Consider the following 24,574-nt stretch of genomic DNA (forward strand, 5'->3'; position numbering starts at 1 on the left):
TCTATGATTCACATGAGTCGAAGAGTAGTGTCACACTATCAAGTCACTATGGTGTTTAATGTTTCATTTCATATATGTTGTGAGTGTGTGACTGCTAAGCAAGTAATGTATAAAGTGAGAGAGAGACGAACCTTGCAATCTGGAGCTGAGTGTCATGATCGATCTACGAAGTTGTTTGGTTATAGTCTGGTTTTATAAAACGTTTTAAAACCTAGTTCACTATAACCAGTGGCTCTGATACCAAACTGTAACACCCTCAAAATACCACCTGCGGAAACCCCGCGAGGCGTGTTACACATCAGAGTCTGAGCCACCAATCACATTGAACCATTGATGAATATTTAAATAAAACATGTCCTTAATTGCCAAGATTAAATGTCAAACATAATATCAATTCACAAAGAGTTATATAGCGGAAGCATATGATAAGTTGTTTAGCAAATGTTTCATAATAAAACTCAAGACCAATGTATCAATTATAAGTAATCCAATAGCTTCGATCCATGACCACTCCAGCACTCCCAGATAGCAAGTCCATGTTCCAAGGTTAACGACCTACAAGCATGCAAACAAGTGTGTCAGACTACGCTGGTGAGTTCAAGGTTTCGTTAACGTGTTGTGTTACCAGATATATGTTAATGCGATTCAATGTTGTTTTACGATGTTGCTCATGTTAGTTACCCTAGGGAGTACGCCCTTACGTAACCGAGGAGTGTGCCTCTTAGCAACCCACTATGTTGTTCACGCTAGTTACCCTAGGGAAAACGCCCTTACGTAACCGAGGAGTGTGCCTCTTAACAACCATAGTGAAACCCAGATAATTAGTTCACCCCGTCCTTACGGCCCGGTGTGAGGTTTCCCACCTAATAGCGCTATCAACTAATTACCCCCATTGCCCTCCAGGCAATCCGATGATAGATTCCATGTTTAATAACCAAAACCGATTAAGTTGTTTACCCAAGGTTTCCCTTCCAAATGTTTACCAGTTGTCCCAAACCACCGGGACGCATGCTTGAGAAAATGCAATGAACTCACCTGGGGTTGCTCGGTATGATACACAAAAAGTTCAGTTAAGCTACAATGTGATCAACCACGTCCTAGCACGTTTATCATACAAGTCAGGTTTTGGCTCATATAATGCACATAGGTTTCACACGAGTAAACACGTTACGAGCACGTATAGATCATGGCAACACATAATTCATGTTATCACATTGACAGTGGCATTCAAGTACCCATCACGTCTAATTTGTATAGTCCAAAGGTAAAGCCCAACCAATAGCGGCCCAACCTATTGTGTGATCCGCAGGACTTGTGCGATCCACAATGGGTTGTGCGATCGGCCTTGCATCCGGCCCAATAACAAAAACAGTCCAATAGCCTGTTCGGCCCAACAGGAAACATTTAAGTGACATTGTGCGATCCAAGCAGACTTGTGCGATCTGCTTAGGTTGTGCGACTGGATTTGGACTTGTGCGGTTTAATTTGGGCTGAGCGGCCCAACTACTTAACAACAACCGATGCGGTCCAGTAACCTTGTGCGAGTGAACAGTTCTTGTGTGATCCGGGCACCTTGTGCGATACGAAGCCTTGTGCGAGTGGCCTCTTGTGCGCTCGGATCAGATTTGTGTGATTGTTTTAATTACCGAATATTATGCAAGTCGGTTACAAGTTTCCTTCATTCACGAAATTAGTTACATTGTTTCCAAGTTTACCAAACTAATTAACAAATCAATCAACACCATTCTAACAAATCTGATAACACGAAAATCGATCAAACATGCATAATTCAAATGTTTCCTCAAGAACCCTAACCGAACCATACATGAACATCACTTATAAACATAACGATTTACATGAACACGTGCCATACATTCAATCCGAAATATAAGATTTGTGCACTTTCAAGCATCAAAATTAAACCATCAATCAAAACCCTAGCTGCCGACTAACATTCAACAGTTTCTATTTCATCATGTAAGCAATTCGTGAACAAGCTAAGCTAGCCGATTATCAACACTATCTTTCAATCTATATGTGAGCCGATTAACAAGAACATCACATACGGTTCCTTATCAAAATCACGTCTACAATTCTAACCATAATATCACAACACAAATCATAACACCTTGTAACAAAACATAATTCACTAACCGATTGAGAGGGAACGAAATCAAAGAGAGCTTCGAGGGATGGGGAGGGTCGCCGGCTTCTAGAGAGAAGTGTTAGGGTTTGTGTGTGTTGTGCTTTGGTAACAAATGTGAGGTGGTTACAATAACCTAATGCTAATCAAACAACATGATGGGCCGAACCCAACACGGCTGCCCATTCGGTTCATGTGGAGTCCATAAGGACTTGTGCGACCGGCCCACATGGACTTGTGCAATTGATTCAATTAATATACATACCATATAACAAAATCATGCATTCATTCAATTAGAATAACTCACTTAAACACGTAACGTTACACAAAAGTAGGTTCGAATTACGAGTTGTCACAGTATGGGTTGCCTGAGCAAGTGTCTATGCTAAAGGCGTCAAAGTGTTTGAAGAAGGGTTGTGTCATTTACATGGCGCAGGTAACTATTGATGAACCTAGGCCCAAGGTTGAAGACATCCCTGTTTTTTCTGAATATCCAGAAGTATTCCCTAAAGAACTACCTGGTTTACCACCAGATAGGCAAGTGGAGTTCAAAATCGACATTATCCCTGGAGCAGCACCTGTTGCAAGAGCACCTTACAGGTTAGCACCGACAGAGATGAAAGAGTTGAGGACTCAACTGGATGAATTATTGGCAAAAGGTTTTATTAGGACTAGCTCATCTCCTTAGGGAGCACCGATTCTGTTTGTAAAGAAAAGGATGGATCAATGCGATTATGCATTGATTATCGAGAGCTGAATAAGGTCACAATCAAGAACAAATATCCATTGCCCAGGATCGACGATCTGTTCGATCAATTGCAAGGGGCAAGTTACTTCTCCAAGATTGATTTAAGGTCAGGTTACCATCAGCTGAAGGTCAGAGATGAAGATGCACATAAGACTGCATTCAGAACTCGTTATGGTCACTACGAGTTCTTGGTGATGCCTTTCGGGCTAACTAATGCACCAGCAGCGTTCATGGATCTCATGAATCGCGTATGCAAGCCTTACTTGGACAAGTTCGTCATCGTGTTCATTGACGACATTCTTATTTATTCGAAGAACCAGGCTGATCATGAAACGCACCTTCGATGTATTCTTAAACTTCTTCAGCATGAGAAGCTCTACGCCAAGTTTTCAAAATGTGAGTTTTGGCTTCGTGAAGTCCAATTTCTTGGAAAGGTGGTTAGTGAGCATGGTATCCAGGTGGATTCCGCTAAGATTGAAGCTATCATGAATTAGCAATAGCCAAAGACGCCCACAGAGATTCGTAGCTTCTTGGGTCTGGCAGGATATTATAGGCGTTTTATTGAAAAAATTTCAAGGATTGCTGCACCCCTAGCTTCATTAACTCGCAAGAATGTCAAGTTTGAATGGGGTCCTAAGCAACAAGAGTCCTTTGATATTCTTAAACAAAAGTTAAGTAATGCACCTGTGTTAACATTGCCCGAAGGAATTGAAGAATTTGTGGTTTATTGTGACGCATCGCACACTAGCATGGGATGTGTGCTAATGAAGAAGGGCAAAGTTATTGCCTATGCTTCTCGACAATTAAAGGTGCATGAAAAGAATTACACCACCCATGATTTGGAGTTGGGTGTCGTTGTGTTTGCACTAAAACTTTGGAGGCATTATTTACATGGTACCAAGTGTGTGATCTATTCTGATCACAAGAGCCTTCAGCATCTGTTTAACTAGAAGGATCTGAACATAAGACAGCGTCGATGGATGGAGACACTGAATGATTATGATTGTGATATCCGATATCATCCAGGCAAAGCGAATGTAGTCGTCGATGCTTTGAGCAGGAAAGAATGGGTTAAGCCCATTAGAATCAGTGCCAAGAGTATTGAATTGAAGAACAACCTAAATGAAAGATTGTTAGCCGCTCAGAAGAAAGCTGTATTAGAAGCCAACTATCCAAATCAAAAGTTGGGAGTAACTGCTGAACAGTTATCATATGGCCAGGATGGAATCCTAAAATTGAATGGACGAATATGGGTTCCAAATTATGGTGGATTGCGAGATGTGATTCTTCAAGAAGCCCATAGCTCCAAGTATTCTGTTCATCCTGGTAGTGATAAGATGTATCAGGATTTAAAGGCAAGTTATTGGTGGATAGGTTTGAAGAAATCTATAGCCACTTATGTGGCCAAGTGTTTGACGTGTGCGCAAGTTAAGGCAGAACACCAGAAGCCGTCAGGTTTGCTGCAACAGCCTGAACTTCCCACCTGGAAATGGGAAATGGTAACTATGGATTTTATCACTAAGTTACCAAAAACAAAGCGAGGAAATGATACAATTTGGGTTAAAGTAGATAGACTGACCAAGTCAGCCCACTTCTTACCTATTAAGGAAACACACAGCTTAGATAAGTTAGCTCAGTTGTACGTGGACGGGATTGTATCTCTTCACGGAGTGCCAGTGTCTATCATCTCTGGTAGGGATACGAGATATACATCGCATTTCTGGAAAAGCTTTCAGCAATCCCTAGGCACCCGATTAAACTTCAGCACTGCATATCATCCTCAAACGAATGGTCAAAGCGAGCGTACAATTCAAACGCTGGAGGATATGTTAAGAGCTTGTGTTACTAATCTAGGTGGAAGTTGGGATGATCATCTTCCATTGATTGAATTTTCGAATAATAATAGCTATCACTCCAGTATTCAAGCTGCACCTTTTGAAGCTTTGTATGGAAGAAGGTGCAGGACGCCGGTTTGCTCGGCGGAAGTTGGAGATGTCCAACTAACAGGACCTGATATAGTCCTGGAGACGACAGATAAGATTGTGCAGATACGGGATCATCTCAAAGCTGCCAGGGATAGGCAGAAAAGCTACGCGGATAAAAGGCCTAAACCTCTAAAATTCGAGGTAGGTGACAAAGTGTTACTTAAGGTATCACCCTGGAAAGGGGTAATGCGATTTGGCAAGAAAGGCAAGTTAAGCCCAAGATACATAGGACCATTCGAGATCATCGAATGTGTTGGAACAGTGGCTTACAAGTTAAACTTGCCTGAAGAGCTCAGTGGAATTCATAATGTATTCCACATCTGCAATCTGAAGAAATGCCTAGCAGATTAATCGCTAGCCATGTCACATAAGGATGTGCATATAGATGAGAGCTTAAATTTTGTTGAAAAACCTTTGTCGATCGAGGATTGACAGGTTAAGAAACTTCGAAGGAAGCATGTACGGATTGTGAAGGTAAAATGGGATGCCCGTAGAGGCCCAGAATACACGTGGGATGTAGAATCCACAATGAAATAGAAGTACCCTCATTTATTCCAGTAAATCTCGAGGTCGAGATTTCTTTTAAGGGGGTGAGGATGTAACACCTCGCAAAAATCATGTCCATTACAATGGTGACACGTGTCATAAACCCTGATTGTGATTAAAGATATCTTGAGGGACTAAAACTGTCAACAGTGCAAAGATGTAATTAGAAGGACCAAAAGCGTCAACATGCCAAACTTGTGCCTCTGAATGACTCTATATAACGTCCGTATTCATTATTGAATAAATTGTCAGACACTAGAAGCCGTTTGCGCTTAAAAATCGAAAGTTATAAAACATAGGGGTTAAAAGTGTCAACATGTTAATTTTTACCTCTGAGTGACCTATTAACATTCCCAAGGCTTTGTAATACATTATTACACCCTCATGAACATTTGATAAAAGTTCCATAAAGATCCGATTCAAAATTTTGAAGTATATTGAAGTTTCCAAGAATAGGGGTTAAAAGTGTAAATATCACAATTCTAGTATTGGGAGACTTTTTCATATGTCCAAGACTTACAAATGCATGGCCACACTCCCTAGGACACCCCTGACCTGTTTACACTGACCATGCATGCTGAAAATGTCACATTATCGAGTAACATGAGTGCAGGGACTGAACATGCAACAAAACAAAACAACTTGAAAACACTACCCCTCACGTGGCGCGCCAGGTATAACCTGGTTTGGCACGTGGCGCGATGGAGGCTGGTTTCCAGCCTGAACTGGCAGCTACCCAGCTCTGCAACCTGAAATCTCCATTCTGATTCTCTGCAATACAGGGACGAAAACAGCAGCATTTTTAACTGTTTTGGAATACCACTATACACATGTTAACATCATAAAACATCTGAAGACACATGGAGTGATCTTGCGAAGTAGAAATCACTATAAATAGACCTCACTCTTTCACTTGAAACTTGCACAATTCAAAGAATTTCCCAAACACACTCTCAAAGCAAGTTCTCTGGAGCAACCTGGTCTTTAAGGAGGCTCTGTTAGTTCAATTTTTCGTGCTAAGGACTCTTGTACGTGCTCTTAGCCTCTGTAATTAAGGTTTTATTAGCTTAGTGACCAAAAGTCAAAGCCATCGTAATTAAGCTTTGACTTAGTGATTAATCACTAATGGTCCAGTCATTTTTCAAATTGAAAGTGACTATGAGTTGGTAATTATGTGGGTAATAAACCCTTAAAAGGGCACCCTCTGATTTCCATTCTAACTTGGTCAATTGTCTGGTCAAACTTAATTATAAAAAATCAACAGAAGCTATTTTTGCAAATAAATTCATAACTGATAATGTAGAAGTTATGGAACCTGTTTAAACACTAAAATAACTTGGTAAATAATGTAAGAACATGTCTAAGCATGTTCAACCCGACAATTCTGAGTTTAGGCTCGGTTCGGAACCGAAAGTCGCAAAAGTAGACTTTTGCTTTGACTTTCAGTTCTGACCCTATTTAGCTTAGTTTAGATATGCCTTAGGGTTTCTTTAGGACCATATTACATGTTAGTATAACCCTCTGAGATTATACAATATGGTCCCTTTGTAATCCGATTCATTTGCATGTTTCCGTTAATTGCATAAATGTTGACCATTATGCCCTTTTGTTATTAAAACGAGATTTTTGAAAATGTGAGAGAACAAAAACCTTTATTACTGATTTATAAACATGTCCTAAAAATTTGACATCAGTTTGAGGTCTAAATTAGGAGTTATGCTCAATATCGTAAATTGAAAGCTTTTTATTAATTAAACGGCATTTTTAGCATAAAACCTATTTAAACCTAAATTTCGACACCAAACTTTTTACCCACTAATGTAATATAAAATTTTGGGATTTTTGAAGATTTTTATTAATTTTTAAACTGATCATAACATAGGGTTATTGCTTTGATTCGGTAATTAACGGTTATACCCTTTTTACCAATAAAATGAGTTTTACATAACATTTCGATACCAAACCTTTTGCTACTGATTTTATATGTTAAATAAAATATTTAGTAAATTACAAGTTTTGTCCTTTATGTTTACACCAAATTGCAGGCGCTGTCCTTTAGCGCAAAAGCTGACAAGTTTTGTACTTAATGTTTCAAAATCTTGCACGTTATGTCCTTTTGGCCAAACCTAGTTAGATTTTTTGGTTAAGTATAGTCATGTGCCTTGCACATGAGGGCATTTTTGTCATTTCACTTTTCATCTGTTTTGTAAAGAAATATTATTTAGGGACTATTTTGTACTCCATCCTCTCTCTCTACTCCATCTCTTTATATACAGTCCCTGCTATAAGATCAGCTACACCATACCACCACCACCTGCCACCACCACTACCACCCGATTACACCCACCTGCGACTGAATTCCACCACCATCGTCAACCCTCCACCACCAAAAACCCTAACCTGGTTACCCATATGCGAAACCCTAACTTCCATATTCCGCCGCCACACTATCACCACCTATTTCCCCTGAACCAAACCTTAACCCAACCTTCAGTGTAACCCTATTTAACCATCACTAACAACCTCCACCTTTGCACCACTGATTACCCATCATCTCTAGTGTGAAGTTTTAGAGAGAGAAGAGGATGGGTTTTAGAAAGAGAGGAGAGACATATGGGTGGTTTCACTTACCATCACTCACAACTCGAGTGCCCGCTGGAGCCACCTATCGCTGCCGAGAAGAAAGATGCCAAAGCCATTGTCTCGATCTAACCTCTTGTTCATGAAGAAAAACCCACTAATGACTCTAAAGCTCTTGCCATGATCGAATGTAATTTAATTCATTGAAATTTGGGAATATTATTGTATTTTGATAAACTGATAGAACTAGCATAAGCTTGTGAGGAGAAAGGTGTAAAGGGTTCTATCAACAGAGGTAGTCTAGGCTAATTAAATTCTAGTTAAAGATAATTTGAATTTTAAAATCTATTTGAGAAATAAAGAAGATGATTTGAAATTTGGGAATATTATCTGTTTATATGTTCAGACGATGGGTGGAAGAGGCTGAGGAGTGGTTGGGTTTTTAAGGTGGTGGTGGCGGCGGTGGTAAGGCGGTTGAAGTGAGAGAGAGTTGAGAGGGAGTGAAGAGAGAGAGAGACACAGGGGTATAATGTTTTATTTTTTTGTTTTTTAATTAAATGGGTAAAATTACAAGATTACCCTCGTTTGCCTTCTAAAATTATAAATATACATTGATTTAACAGAAAAAATCTAACTGGGTTTGGCTTAAAGGACATAACGTGCAAGATTTTGAAACATTAAGTACAGAACTTGTCAACTTTTGCGCTAAAGGACAGCGCGTGCAATTTGGTGTAAACATAAAGGAAAAAACTTGTAATTTACTCTAAAATATTTTAAGCCTTCTGGACTGATAAAAATCTCAGCTTTTCTTATATAAACTTAAAATCGTCTGAAACCGACTTTTTACGCGTTATAAACGCATAGTATGGATTAAAACTATTTTTGGCACATAAGACTCATTACCTACTGATATTATAAGTAAATTTTTATACTTTAACAGTAAGTAAAAGTTTTGAACTCAGATTTCCAAATTTCACCTTAAAAGCTTATGTGAGATTACCAAAATGCCCCTACGGTGCATGGTTTGGTTATAAATGATATATTTCACATATATGCAATATCTTACTGATATAACCTACTAAAATAAATATTTTACTGATCAGTTTAGACCAGAACCTCAAGTTGATATTTAACCTCTTTTATAACCTTTAAAATGACCAAAATACTCCTAAGGGGCTTAAATTGATTTTAGATCCGTTTGGGCATAATGGAAGGTATCCTATTGATATCACAACATATTTAAAGCATATTAACTTAGGAAACCTGTTCATGACTCAGTTGGTTACCCGTTATGTAATTTTTGTGTTCGGTGCGGTTTATGTGACTAGTTTGCATAAATTGACCGAAACGGGTCAAACCTTATCATTTTTGCTTCAAAATCCAGAATGTGTTTAGTTTACCCATATTACACAAGTCTTCATACTCGTCGGGTCTAAATCACATTCTAATCCGGTCTTCGCATAATCTTGCGTTTTTGAACCGTAAACCTTTCCTTAAAACTAACCGGTCTAAGTTTAAACTTAAGTAAGATGTAACACCCCAAATTTTCGTACATCATAAAAATATAATATGTAGTGAGGTTCTAATAATTAAAATGGGAATGTATAGAATTATGTCATATTAAAGGATTAGTAAAAAAAGGTTGACAAGTTAGAATATGGATTAATAAAGTGAAAAAGATCTAAAAGATGAGGGACTAGATGTGAATATATGAATTGAAATTAGATAAAAAAAGGGAGAAGACCAAAATTGGTCCTGGTGTGCCAGCGTGAGAAGGCCAGGGGAAAGCTTTTCCTCTAAAAAACCCTAACATCTTAATTTCTATCAAATTGAAAGTGAAATCAGTGAAGAATCGAATGCATGAGCTAAGAGTTCTGATTGTCTAAGTATTCTTGATCTCAAGTAAGTGAAATTTCCTGATTTGATGATGTTTGGTTATGTGGGTATAGTGTAATTCGTGAATGTAATACAAAATCTAGTATGGTTTATGGTTGCTATGAATGTTTAGACATCAATAGATGCTAAATTTTGAATATGAGCATGATTAGGGCAAAAACCCACTTGCATGTCAAGTGAGGGTTAGAAATTGTGAAGTTCTACATGTTAATTTGATTGTTGATTGATGAAATTGTTATAAAAAATTGATTAAGAACTAGGTGTTCATGTTTAGGATGATAAATTTCCAAGTTAGAGATGTTTATGTTAATTAATGAGTGAACTATGGAAATTGTGTTTAAGATGCTTGTACATTGTGCTAAACTAGTGATACGCACACAATGTGTTCGATGAAATGCCTAAGTGAGTTTAGTTATGATTTTTACATGGATACTTGTTAAGTTGATGCAACTTCTTTATGATAATGATGTATGTGATTAGTAGTCGCCATATGTACTATATGGATTGTGAAAGTAATGTTTAAGAAAGCTAAAGTATGAGATTATGACATATAGGCACGAAGAAGGAAGAAGGCACAAGTCACTCGAAGGCACAAGCATCTCAAGACCGCGGTAAGTTCATATGAACTTTATTTACTCTAAATGTAGATTTATGAATCGTAGTATTTGATATTATAGACTTGTTGTAAATTTTCATTACGGGTCATGATTGGTTTGATGCAAAGAGTGAATTGAGAAATGTTCTAAGGATGATGTTGTAGTGAATGTGAAAGGACCCGTTTAAATGGGTCGGAATGATAGGTAGATTGATTGTTGGAATGTGTGGTATTGACTTGTTCATAACGGGTCAAATAATGTAAGTATGTTGGAAAGTATGGTATGTAACCATTCATTGCGAATGAGTCGGAAAGGGATATGTTGGATGTATCCGAATGGAAGTAAGGATGTTAATAAGGTAACATGTCATGTTAACGGGTTGAACAATGATAGGTAATTAAAGGATTTAAATTGTTATGTGTTATGAACTAATAATGTTTTGTTGTTGTGAATGATAGGTAAATCCCTTGCTTGATTGGGGCGCACCCGGACTGAACACACACAATGTCGACTTTTTATACGCTTCCGGTTCAAGTTGTCTATTATGTATGGGTCAAAGTTTTAATTTTGGGATATGGTGTTAAACTTATGTCTAGTAGGTTAGTATGTAGTTTGAATTTCTAAACCTTTTAGTATGGTTTGTATAAAATGTTTATGGTGAACCTTATATGGTCATCACCTTGCTATTTTGAAAACTGTTGTAGAACTTAATTAACTTAATAATGTTAAAAGCAGGTGGAAAAGTTCTTAATGCAAACGGGTCATGTCAAATTTTTGTAAAAATTGTATGAATTTTATGTTAATTGTCGAATGAGAAAAATTGGGCGTTTCATAAGACCCGTTAGGAATCTAATAGGTTATTAAAACCTTTGTTCCAGATTTAGGAGCTCAGTAAAAGATATTTGCACTTGCTGATTATATACGGCTAAGATAAATTTGTATAATTTCCTCCGGTAAATACTTTTAACTTATTTTCCCTTATACGGGCTTGGGGTACGGTATATAGAATACCGCTTGGTCGGGTATTGAATTTTTAATCATATGAAGGTTAAATCATTGAGATAACCCATTTAATCTGTTTTCTTTGTTTTAAGCCTTTCGGGGGGGGGGGGGGGTTAATGACCATGTCTTGGATATCCTCGGCTCATTCATTGAAATGGCCACGACATAAGCAAGGGGTGTAGGCATATACACCTGCCGGTGCGTATGTAAAATAATGTACCCGCCTGTTCGAGAATAACTCGCCATGGGATATATTATGTGGTGTGTCTATTAATCTTTAACCTGGTTTTTAACTCGGGTTACTGAACGTATAACAAACATATAATTCTTTTACAAGATTATTTTTAATAATTACCCCAAGTTATAAAAGAATATTTGTGCCTTGTGCATTTAAATCAATTTTATAAACACTTTTCAAAAAGAGTCGGTTAATTGTATTTACCAGTGTAAACTGACGTATTTTCCAAAAGGTTAAGTGCAGGTACTATGCGAAATAGGCTGGCTTTGCAAGCTTTGTCACTTAAAAATCTGTTGAACAATATCTTCTTTTGTTTAGATCTTCCTGTGGATCATTTTACATTCCGTTGTAATACTTTATGTTACTTTCATTCGATTTGTAATATTTCTACTTTAGACTTCCGCTGTGCATTAAACTATGATTATTGATTATGATGATATCAACTACGTCACGATACTTCCTACCGGGCCCACCGGTAATACGTGGAAATATCGGGGTGTGACAGTTACCATGACCATCGTATGTACACAAATTTGGACCAGTGGTTTCCATTTATTTGGGGTTCTTTTCTTTGGCCAGAATGTAAGATACAAAAGGAAAACAAACGAAAATTACCTTCCGATGCAATACACTAAATTTCGGAAGTTAAATTTCGCACATGTAAACAATCAAATAGGCACTAACATGGACCCGAAGAAGCACAAAACAGAGACCACAAACATAGGATGGCCGATTACTTTAGGTCCGATGCAACGTACACCAGCTTAATATGATACACGAAGCATTACGGCATTTTCTTCTTCGTCTTGATTTGGGAGAACACTGAGTATAAGAAAGTAGATAAAAAGTAAAAAGAAGCATGTTAATCATGCACAGGGACCTAAGCATACAAAAACTAAAACGTGAGGAGCAAAGAAGAAAATTGCAGAGGAACCATACATGTAAATGTCACTGACATTTCTATTTAAGATATACTACTAATACGTCCTTTGCGCATTGCGGCACGGGTATATCACAAGTATCGTAAGGATTAATCCAAACGTTATGTGATGTTTTAACCGTATGAAAACACACATTTTGACGTATTCGGTTGAACTCAATGTAACATATATAACCATTGTGAGTGGATCAAAACGTAAAGTTAATCGGATTTATACCGTACAATGGAGTTGTAGCTCATGGGAAAAGTTTGAAACAGTAGAAACTAAAGAGATTAATATGTAAAATGGAGTAGTAGCCCAACGCCAAAAATTACCATTTTTAAAAGTTTAGGGATAAGTAAAATAGAGATTAATATGTAAAATGGAGTGGTAGCCCAACGCCCAAAATTACCATTTTTAAAAGTTTAGGGATAAGTAAAATAGAGTAGTAGTCTACACAAAATTATCATTTTTGAAATTTGGTAGCTAATCCGAATAAATATGAAATTTGAATTAGTTAGGAGTGAAGCAGATACGTCCCAACAAAACTAAGAGGTAGAAAGGAAATTTAAAAATTTTGGTAAAGAAGACATGTCCTAGCAAAACCAATGGGTAAAAAGGAAACTTGGAATAGTTGGGGGCTTAAAGAGGAATATTGACCGACATTCCTTTTTAAGGGTATACTAGTAATAAGACCTGTGCGTGTCGCGGCGCGGGTACTTCGCAAATATCGAACGGATTAGTCCAAGCGTTATGTGATGTGTTAACCATATGAAAACACACGTTTTGACGTATCCAATTGAAGTTAATGTATCCTATAGTTGCATTGCGATTGTATTAAAGCGTAACGTAAATCAAATTTATATCGTACAATCACAATGTATTATACGCGACCTGACTAACTCGAATTTATATAGTTAAGCCAAAAACTCTCGAGGGGTCAAAGTGCCATTTACAGAGTTCATAAAAAGTTAAGTGGTTAAAAATTGCATTTCCTAAACTTTAGGGCTAAGAAAGGGTAAAGATAAAATTTGATAAATTTTTGAGGTAAAGTTGGAGCTGAAAAGGAAACTACCACAAAGTTGGGGTGTCAAAAGCAAACTATTTGTAAAATGGAGTAATAGTTTAGGGAATAAATTTGTCATTTTATGAAACTTTGAAGGTACCAAAGTCAAGGGGCTAAAATTGTAACATCGTGAAAGTATGGGGGATGGTGAGGCAAAGCCGGTGGAGTTTCCACCGACTTTGTCTTTTGACGGGTGGAAACATATAGTAAGACAAAAACACGATTCGTATAACGCAGTACGTAAAAGACAATTACAAAAAAGTGTAAAACACAAAGTGTAAAACACAATGCCTAAGACATTTCGTAAAACATAATGCATTGGCATTTGCTAAAGTAGGAGATGTAGCCTAGGGGTTACAATTGCAATTTTTTTAACGTTGGGCGGGTGTAAAAATGGAGTAATAGTGCAAGGGGTAAAAAAGCAAAGTCTAAAAAAGACAAAGTGTAAAAGTATAGGGGTGGTGGCGGAAATATGTAAAAGATGAGGTGGTGTTGGTGGAAATGTAAAAGAAGATGATTGGTATGTAACTATGTAAGAGCTAAGGGGGCGATGGTGGAAAACCAAAGTAGAGGGTTGGTGCTGACAAAATTTGATAGATAAGGTTGTGGTTTTGAAAATTTAAAGTAGAAGATTTAGAGACTAAATTTGCCATTTTATGAAATTTTAAAAGTTATAAAGTTAAGGGGCTAAAATTGAAATGTCATAAAAATAGGAGGGGCAAGGAGGCAAAGCCGGTGAGAAACCCACCGACTTTGTCCTTTAAGATTATGTAGAATAAATAATCTTCCTATATAATAAAGGAAGAGTATCCAATCCTAGGTGTCAACTTTTCAAGCCTCCCCCTTGATCCGATCCTAGGTGTCAATTTTTCAAGCCTCCCCATCCTAGGTGTAATTTTCATAGATTTTTTATTTTTATTTAAACTTTACGCTAAAGAAGAAGGTTAAAGCTGACACCTATCCCTGTCTAAATATCTGATTGTATCACTACCAAGGAAAATGGGTGCCCAATTGACTTTCGTAGAGAAGTTTCAAATTTTGAATCCTTTCGGTTTCCTCAAACACGCTAACAAAAACAAAGGAGATAACTTGCATCATCGCCTTTCTCCCATCGCAGATAATAATTGAAGCTCTAATCAAAGTTGTTGCTTCTCTAACAATTGAAGCCCTGATCAACGTTGCTGGTTCTCCCCGTATGTCTTTCTTCCTCGACGATGCCCCAAATCTCTTCCAGGTTTGGATTATTTATGTACTTTCCATAGATTTGGATGCAATTTTTGATCCAGTTACAAAAAGTTAACCCATGTTGATTGATTTGCTTTTCTAGGGCTATGATTCAAGGTTTTTTTTTTGTTGAACTACACATTTATGTTATGATTTTGCATTATATCAAGTAAAAAAGGGTAATCAAAGAGGGTAAAAATATCGGTGATGCCTTTCTTAGGTTAGGGTTTCATAAGTTTGTTGAGTAACCTCAATAGACAGATCCGAGTCTTTAAAAAATTTCTAACGCCTTTCATGGGTTAGGGTTCATAAGCATGTTGAGTCAAGCCCTGCATACATTTCGTTTTAATTAGGCAAAGTTGGTTTCAGATTGTTGTTTACAAAAAATGATGGTTTCTCCATTCTATCATCATGTTTACAAAAATTATCATACATTTCTTTGTTTATTTAGAAGATATGAAGTCGATTATGGGAGACGAGTTTGTACTAAGTAATGGACAAGAGTCAACTGCACAAGATTAGATGATTATTGTCGCAGTGAGGCTTAGGCCTTCAAACGAAAAGAAATTTCAAAGGAAGATGCATCTTATTGGGAACGCACCAACACCACCACCTGTGACGGATCCAAGAATTTACTGAGTGGGGGGAAATGGAATGCCATAGTGGTCAAGGATGCCAAAAATAAACAGGTAAAACGAGGTTTCATTTTTAGTTTTTCTTTTCCACTGACCCATTAGAAATAACATAACCTGTTAAAAAGAAAAAGAAACCAGAATTGCGAAATAAGCATAACCTGTTTGACCCGTTACTTAATGGTAGTTTTCTCTTATTCTTCTACTTTATAAACCCCATTCAAATATAACCTGTTTGACCCGTTACTTAATGGTAGTTTTCTCTTATTCTTCTACTTGAACTCTATCGTATAAACCCCATTCAAATGCATCATTTATAAATGGTAGTTTCCTCTTATTCATCTAAGTATTGTTGAGTTGTTGCTAAAGAATATTCTTTTCTGCATCATTTATAAATGTAAATTTACTGAAAAATGGTTTCACAATTTGATAACATCTATTACCAGTGAAAATATAAAAATATTGACATTTGTTTATTATATAAAAATAATTAAAATTGATACTTTATTTAGCTAGCTATACTCAACAGAATACTCCATCTCTTTAAATTAAAGATTGGACCTGGTTACAACTTTCAACTTGCAAGGAACAAAAAGTGACGTTTCGCTGGGACATGGTCTTCATTAGTATTCTTTTGTCGTAATTAGTGGTGGCAAAGTGGGCAAGTCGGGTTGGTTTGGGTAATGGGTCAAAATGGGTTTAGGTTAGGATGAGTATAGGTCAGGGTGTGTATATTAAAAAAAGGTCGGATGGGTAATGGGTCAAGATGGGTTTGGGTTAGGATGGCAGATTTAGTTCCTGAAAGATAGTTTGTGGTGGCAGATTTGCATATGGCTCAACCTTCCAATGGCAACCCTTTTTAATCACTAAAGCAAATCCTCGATTTCAGCCTAAGTCTAGACGTGCAAGACAAAAAGAAAAAGGTTATTCATGCAGTTTTTAAATGTACGAACACTTCTCAATCAAGAATGTTCCAAGATATAAAGGAGAATACTCTTTGGTGGATGCTTCGAAAATATCTCTGGTGCCGATATAACAAATTGGGCATCGTTCTCTTCTCTGGTCTAGATTTTGGATAATTTGTTATTTTGTTTGGTGTACTTATAGGCTTGTATATTATGTCTCCGTTGGTATTCCAATATATTATAGGTTTCCGTTTATTATGTCAATAAACATTGTTTAATACGTGTTTTTTTACAGATTTTCAGTTACGTTAAAATTTATCTCAACTACAACTGTTAATTTTTTTTGTAATGTTTGCCAAACATAAATGGTTATCCACCTATAAGAAATCATATAAAAAAATTCTTTTGCAAATATAAAATTTTTTAAAATAACCCATAACCCGTGAAGCTCACGGGTATATAACCTAGTAATAATATATATAAATAGCAACAATGCAAAATGTAATTTTTGTCCATATGTTGTTTTGAACACTTTCATCAATTTTTTTTCGTCTGGCTACCCTGATGATTTCTTGCATTTTCAATTACTTCCTTAACCTCGTTAACTTTTACCATTAAATTTGAGGAATTTTATTTCTTTTTATAAAGGTAATTTTTTTTGAACGGTGACTTTCTTTTTGAGTGACCTAATGTCACACCGCCTAATTGGCGGCCCTAGCCAAGTCTGCCCAGACTTACGTTGTCTTAACCGGGCCCGCGCTGGGTTGGCTAGACTTGGTTACGGCGTTCCCCTGAAAACCGTACTGCCTCCACACGAGTTGCCTCGCTGAAGTAACAGTCGGATGAAAACCGGGGTGTGGCTCAGGATCGAACCCCCCTCGGTGGGTTTGTCACCATCATTGCCCAATATCCACCCCAATATGACACAAGTGGGAATTGAACTTGAGTCTCCACGAAAAACCCAAGTCTTCTACCACTAACTAGCGGAAAAAGAAAAATGAATCGAATGAAAGTGACGAAAATAAGCATGACAGAAATAACAATTTACTCTACATTCATATATTTTTTTCTAACTATAAAAACGACTAATGTTTAAATTAATATTGTTCTATTGCTGTAATTTTTTACAACTGTTTAAATTGAATTATTTAAATGAAACCAGTAACTAAGTTTATTATCATTTGAAGATTCTTTTTTCTTTAATTTACGTTGTATTTTAAATTAAGCTTGAAAGAAATAATAACTTAATCATAACAGAGTTTTGTAGTATTCATTAAAATCACTTAATTCTAACATTTATAAAAGTTCGCAACAATAGAAGAGTATTAATGTATTGTAACTATAGTGGCTTTAAGACTACTCGGTATGGTGACCGAGGGATGGACGGCGACGGGGGTGGCGGCACGGGGTGACAGAGCGGCGCCGAGAAGAAAGAGGGGGGCCCACATGTGTTGCTCCGTCCTGGACGGCGAAATTCCGACGGAGAGGACGATGACTGGACGGCGACGGAAGGGGCGGCACGGTGTTCAAACCGGCGACGGACCGGGACGGTAGGGGGACGACCCCGTACCGTGTAGCCTAATAGAACAATAAAAGAACTTAGTTACTATTATTAGATGACATATTGCAAATAATATTATGTAAAATTGCACTTTGTACAAACGATATCAATAGGTATATTACATGTATTGATTTCAAAAATGATATTTATTAAATGTTTCCTCTAGTTAGATAAGTGTTTCAGTTCATCTCATTCTATGATAAAAGTGGTACAAATAATATGTATAGAGGTTATGCATTAAGTGATGTAGTTTCATTTTTTATATATATATTGTATCCACTAGCTTTTACATATCATGTACATGTACATGAACATGAGTACCTTGCATTGGATGTAATATTCAAACAGATTGTAGCAACTAACAACTCTTCGTGTATACAACAATGTACCAAGAATGATGAGATAATTAATGCTTTATATAAAAGTTCATAAATATAATTAATTGTACATTTAGTACTGGTAGAACAGTAATTACATGAAAACATATTTTAATAACAATTACATCTAAAATAGCTGGTAATTAAAACATGTAAAAAATGAGTATAGATATATAGATTCATAAATACTACTAATTAATATGACACATAACATATAATATCCATTAATTACATACATTATGAATTTGTGATAGTTTAAAGTAAATGATGTATGCATAATTTTCACTGTTTGGCTTTATTTAGATTGAAATGTTTAATTTGTTAAATTAAAACTTTTAGTCGTTCATCCATCTGCTTAGATAATGAAAACTGAAACGTCGCCGGTGTGTTAACCGGAGATTGCAACGTCGACATAGTGTGTGAGGTCCCGGCTTTCTCCCTGAAATCCCGGTCTGTACCTTCCATCCTATCTTGACCTTGCGTCTTCCCCACCTGGCCGTTTTTACTTCTTCGTTTCTCGAAATTGCATCCTCCTCTTCCCTCACTTCCCGCAGTGGTTCCTAGATTTCTTCGGGGCTTAGTGGGTCTGATATCGATCGCGGCTATCTGAGTATAGTTCAGCTAGATCGGTTCGAATTCCATTAACACCCTTAGGGTTGTGGTGCCATTGCTTCGTTTGTTCTTTTTCTGGAGGGTTAGGGGGGTGTTGCTGTGTATCGATGGATGGTGGTACGAGTATGGGGGCAGATGGGTATGACGACGGTGGTGACCCATGGATTGATGTGAACTACCAAAAGAATAAGAGAGGTCGAGGAAATGGGATAGAGATCACATTCCTTGTGCAAAATATTCCGGAACGTACAACAAAGGCGATTTTAAGGCAAGCATTTCAGGAGTTTGGATGTGTGTCAGATGCATACGTAGCAAGGAAAAAAGATAAACGTGGAAATTGCTTCGGTTTTATTCGATACGTGGGTGTGGAGAATGTAAACCAAACCCTAGGGGCGATGAACACAGTTAAAATTTATGAAGCTAAGGTGTCAGTTTCACTCGCAAAATACGACAAAAACCACAAACAGTTCATATATACTTCAAAGATTATGGGAGAGAAAATGTGGAGACCAAAAGGTAGTGTGCAGGAAAAACCACAGGTTCATAGAGATATATCTGGGGAAGGTATGGTTAAGGAAGGCGTCTCGTATGCTAGCTTGTTTCATAAGGATAATCTTGCCAGTAATATGGGTTCGAAGACTATTACGGTGGAAAATAAAGGAGCAAAATACCCGTTGCATTGCATGGGTCGGTCGATTCATGGAGTTGTTAAGGATTTAAGGACTCTATATAGATTGAACTATCTGCTAAATATTGGGGGTATAGAGAATTTCGGCCTATCATACGTTGGTGGTTTGAGTGTGTTACTGACCCTAGGGGACCCGGGCATGGTCAGGAGGATTTTGAATGATCACTCGGAGTGCCTGAATAGCGTTTTCAGCAGATTCCATGTTTGGAATGGTGAAGATCTTCCAATGGAGCGTATTGTTAATCTCCGGGTCACCGGTATCCCGGTGCTTCTTAGAGATAACGAGATTTTTGACCAGATCGGGGGCCTTTTCGGATCAATAGTCCAGGGTTCATCCTTTTCATGGATGGATTCGGATAACTCGGAAGGTTCGGTCCTAGTCCTGGTCCCTTACGGTAGACGGATAGATGAATCGGTTGTTCTAAAATGGAAAAACAGAAGTTTTGTTATTTGGGTGTCGGAGGATAGTTCAGGTTGGAAACCGGATATGGAGAGTGTACTGTCACGGAACGGAGGTGATGGTAACAATTCGGAAGAATCGGACGGTGGTTCCTTTGATGGCGAGAATGAAGGGGATAATGAAATTAATGAGGAAGACGAGATGGAAGATAATAGGATGGGGGAGGAACTAGAGGAAGGTGAATGTTCGTCGCCGGAGAGACTGCAGTCGGCTCCAGACGGGGGATGTCATTCCTTGCCGGCTGTTAGGAAGTCACCGGAGAATGCTTCTCCGGGAGAAGTTGGACAGTCAAAACACGTAAAGTCTCCCGGGGTTGGCGAGTCTGTTCGGGATCCAGATCCGGTAAACCTAGAGGTGCATGGGGATGGTACAATGCATGAGGATAATAATTGCATGGGTAATGACAGTGTGGCGGCTGAATTGTCTGGTGGTGGCCCACAAATTCTGGAAGAGAGAAGGAATGCTTTTTTGGATAATAATAAAGTTGTGGGCTCATCTCCTGCAATTGGGCTTGGTAAAAGATCCAGAGAAGTTCGAAGCCCACCATCAACTGGGTCTATGCAAGGACCTCCTATGAGAAATTTCAATCACGACTTTGAGTCTGGGGATACATCCTTCGACCTTAATCGCCCTGTCTCCTCCCCAAGGTGCTCAGTGTCTAGGAGATCGGTTGACAAGGATAACCCTGGGTCGAGATCGCCGCAAGTGGAATCCAATCAGCGGTTTTCGGATAAAAATCTACATAGGGATCAGAGTGGAGCTGTACAGGGAGCAGCGATCCTGGAGGACCTCAGTATTAGGGAGGAGATTCGAGCAACGGTGTCGGTCGGATCAAAGATTGGCATCAATCTGAATGGTTTCGAGGAAGCAACTAAGGTTAGTATTCTTGGAGAAGGTGCTAAAAATTGTGCCCAATGAATTTTCTTTCTATCAATATTAGGGGTATACGGGATTCCCGTAAAAGTGACTGGGTTAGGGGTTTGAAGACGACATACGGGATACATTTTTTAGCTATCCAAGAAACCAAAGTGGATGAATCGGCGAAATTTATGTTTAATTGTTTCTGGGGGCGGTCAGTATATAGATTGGAACTAGTAAATGCAGAGGGTCGATCTGGGGGCCTGGCCTGCCTTTGGAACCCGGCTGTGTTCTCTTGTGATAATGTGGTAAAAAATCGATTCTACCTAATCGTATCGGGCTTTATGTGTCAATCGGGAACTCGAATCAATTTGGTCAATGTATATGCATCTAATGATCCTGGTGTTCGAAGAAGTATCTGGGCAAATCTGGTGGAAATTAAAAACTCCATACAAGGATTGTGGGTATTTATGGGCGACTTCAACGAGGTTAGAGATGTGTCGGAAAGATGTAATTCGGAATTTGTTGCAGCTAATGCGGAGGCTTTCAATCACTTTATTCTGTCAGCGGGTCTTAGCGAATATAATATGGGGGGTGGTAAGTTCACTTATATATCCGATCGTGGAGATAAGTTGAGCAAGTTAGACCGATTCCTTGTCTGTCTAGGTTTTATGGAGAGGTGGCCAACAGCTTCAGTTCAGGTCCTGAACCGTGATGCTTCAGACCATAGACCAATATTACTCTCTACAACACCAACGGATTTCGGGCACATACCGTTTAGATGCTTTAATTCATGGTTGGAGCTTCCGGGTTTTATGGAGATGGTACATCATATTTGTCACAATTTCACTTTCAATGGTCCGGCAGATGTGGCTTTATCAGTAAAGTTGAGATGGCTTAAAAACAACATCAAGGTTTGGCTGAAATGGGAGCGGGAGCGGACCAATGGTGTGTATCTGGAAAAAAAGAATAGGATCCAATGCCTTGAAATAATTGCGGAGGAGAGGGCTTTGGGCGACGAAGAACTTACGGAAAGAGCTGATTGTATCAATGTCGTTTTGGATTTGGATCGACGGAAACAAATGGATGCAAGACAGAAATCTCGGGTTAGGTGGGCAATCGAAGGAGATGAAAATTCAGCCTATTATCACAATATTATAAACTCGAATATTAGTAATAATCGTGTCAATGGCCTTCTCATTGATGGAGTTTGGGTGACTAACCCGGTGGAGATCAAAGAAAATTTTTTCGAGTTCTTTTCTCAACAATTCGTGGAACCTATGTCTTCTAGGCCTCCCATTATTTGCAATCATCTGGCGTCTCTCACAGAATCTGAAGCAAGCTCATTGGTTGCACCGTTTTCTAACCAGGAAATTAAGAAAGCTATCTGGGATTGCGTGGGGGACCGTGCGCCTGGCCCAGACGGTTTCAACTTTAAGTTCATAAAGAGGAATTGGGATCTTTTTCAAAATGACTTTATCAGGATATTTCAGGAATTCTTCACCAAAGAGTCCATTAGCAGATGCTGTACGTCATCCTTTTTGGCTTTGATACCGAAAGTTAAAGACCCGGCTTCTCCTGCGGACTTCCGTCCTATCAGTTTGATCGGTGTTATTAATAAAGCAATTTCTAAAGTGTTGGTTAATCGATTAAAAATGGTTATCGGGAGGCTAATTTCGGAAGAACAATCAGCGTTTTTGGCCGGGAGGAATATTACGGATGGCCCCCTAATCCTGAACGAAGCCATAGCATGGATGAAAAAGGCGAAAAAAACGGGTATGATTTTTAAAGTAGACATTAATAAAGCGTATGACTCGTTAAATTGGAATTTCTTGGAATCCGTGATGATACAAATGAATTTCCCTGTTAAGTGGCGAAAATGGATCATGGCTACTCTTGATTCGGCAAGGGCCTCGGTACTGGTAAATGGGTCACCGACGATGGAATTCAAGTACGCTCGTGGATTACGTCAAGGGGACCCGTTGTCCCCGTTCTTATTTGTTATAGCTATGGAGGCACTCACAGGAATCATGAAAAAGGCTATATCCGAAGGTATTTTCGAAGGCCTTAGGTGCACGAACGACGGTCCACTCCTTTCACATCTTATCTATGCGGACGATGTCATTTTCCTCGGTAAATGGTCATTTGGAAATGCACTAAATCTGCGTAGAATTCTAAGATGTTTTTTCTTGGTCTCGGGCTTAAAAGTGAATCTGGCTAAGTGCTCCGTGTTCGGTGTGGGGATAAATGATGAAGAGGTCGAGTTAATGGCGGATTGTATGAATAGTAAAAAAGGATCGCTTCCGTTCAAACATTTGGGATTGACCGTAGGTGCGAACATGAATCTTATTCGTAACTGGAAATCGGTGATTGATATTTTTAAGTCCCGGTTGTCCATTTGGAAGGCCAAAAGTTTATCTTACGGTGGTCGAATCACATTGATTAAATCAGTGTTGAACTCTTTACCAACGTATTTTTTCTCGTTGTACAAAGCACCGGCGAAGGTAATCGATGAGTTGGAAAGGATTAGAAGATCTTTCTTTTGGAGCGGATCGGATGAAAACTCATACACGAGTTGGATGGCATGGGAAAAGGTTATCGCCCCTATTGAATATGGTGGTCTTGGATTTGGTTCACTCCGTGATGCCAATTTAGCAATGTTGTCGAAATGGTGGTGGCGGTTTAAAACGGATAAAGACGGTCTTTGGAGAAGAGTCATATGGTCGGTTCATCATAGTGAGAGATCATGGTCTCCTATCCCAGCAAGAATTTCCGTTCCCGGTCCGTGGAAACAAATAGTTAGCGTCCAAACGCCCCTTAATTCAGTTGGTATAAGTCTCCCCGATCTCATTTGGTGTGAAGTGGGCTCTGAATCAAAGGCATTGTTTTGGTTGGATTACTGGATTGGTACACAGCCTCTTTATATCATGTTTCCACTTTTATTTGCTCTTGAAGTTGATAAATTGTGTAGAGTTTCACAAAGGGTAGTTTGGGAATCTTGGGGTGCCAGCTTCATGTGGTTATGGAAAAGATCCTTGAATTTAGATGATGAAGTATATGAGCTACAAAACCTTATTGACATGCTTAACCTGTTTCGTCCGCGTGCTGGGCCAGATGTGTGGATATGGAAACCGATGCCTACCTATGGTTTCTCGGTGGCTGCCATAAAAAATGCAGCGGCAACCTTTAACAGGTCCGTTCCCGAATTCTCATTTTTTTGGAATAACTTGGTGCCAAAAAAAGTGGGTATTGTTTCGTGGCGAGCATTGTCAGAACGGTTGCCAACTAAATCGGCATTGGCGGCTCGGAATATAGATATTGGGAGTTCTGGATGTCCACTGTGTAACGAACACTCCGAATCCAGTGAGCATTTATTTGTGGCTTGCCACTTTTCACAGGCAATTTGGCTCGGGATTGCACAATGGTGCAAAATCGCTCCTTTGATCATGTTTAGCCTTAAGGACGTATTGGATATTCGCTACGCTGTCTCGGGGTCGAAGAGAAAAAAGAAGATTATTAATGCCATTTTTCAAGTGG

At 38.5% G+C, this 24,574-nt stretch overlaps 1 long non-coding RNA gene across 1 annotated transcript; it reads left to right on the top strand.

Moving 5' to 3' along the window:
- The first annotated feature begins 9,770 nt into the window (after positions 1-9,770).
- Positions 9,771-11,110, top strand: LOC110874413. The gene is made up of 3 exons (XR_002555926.2): positions 9,771-9,904; positions 10,453-10,509; positions 10,953-11,110. It is a non-coding gene; the product is annotated as an uncharacterized LOC110874413 (long non-coding RNA).
- Positions 11,111-24,574: the final 13,464 nt, after the last annotated feature.

The sequence above is a fragment of the Helianthus annuus genome, chromosome 9 (genome assembly GCF_002127325.2).
Source record: "Helianthus annuus cultivar XRQ/B chromosome 9, HanXRQr2.0-SUNRISE, whole genome shotgun sequence".
In the NCBI taxonomy this organism is placed as follows: domain Eukaryota; kingdom Viridiplantae; phylum Streptophyta; class Magnoliopsida; order Asterales; family Asteraceae; genus Helianthus; species Helianthus annuus.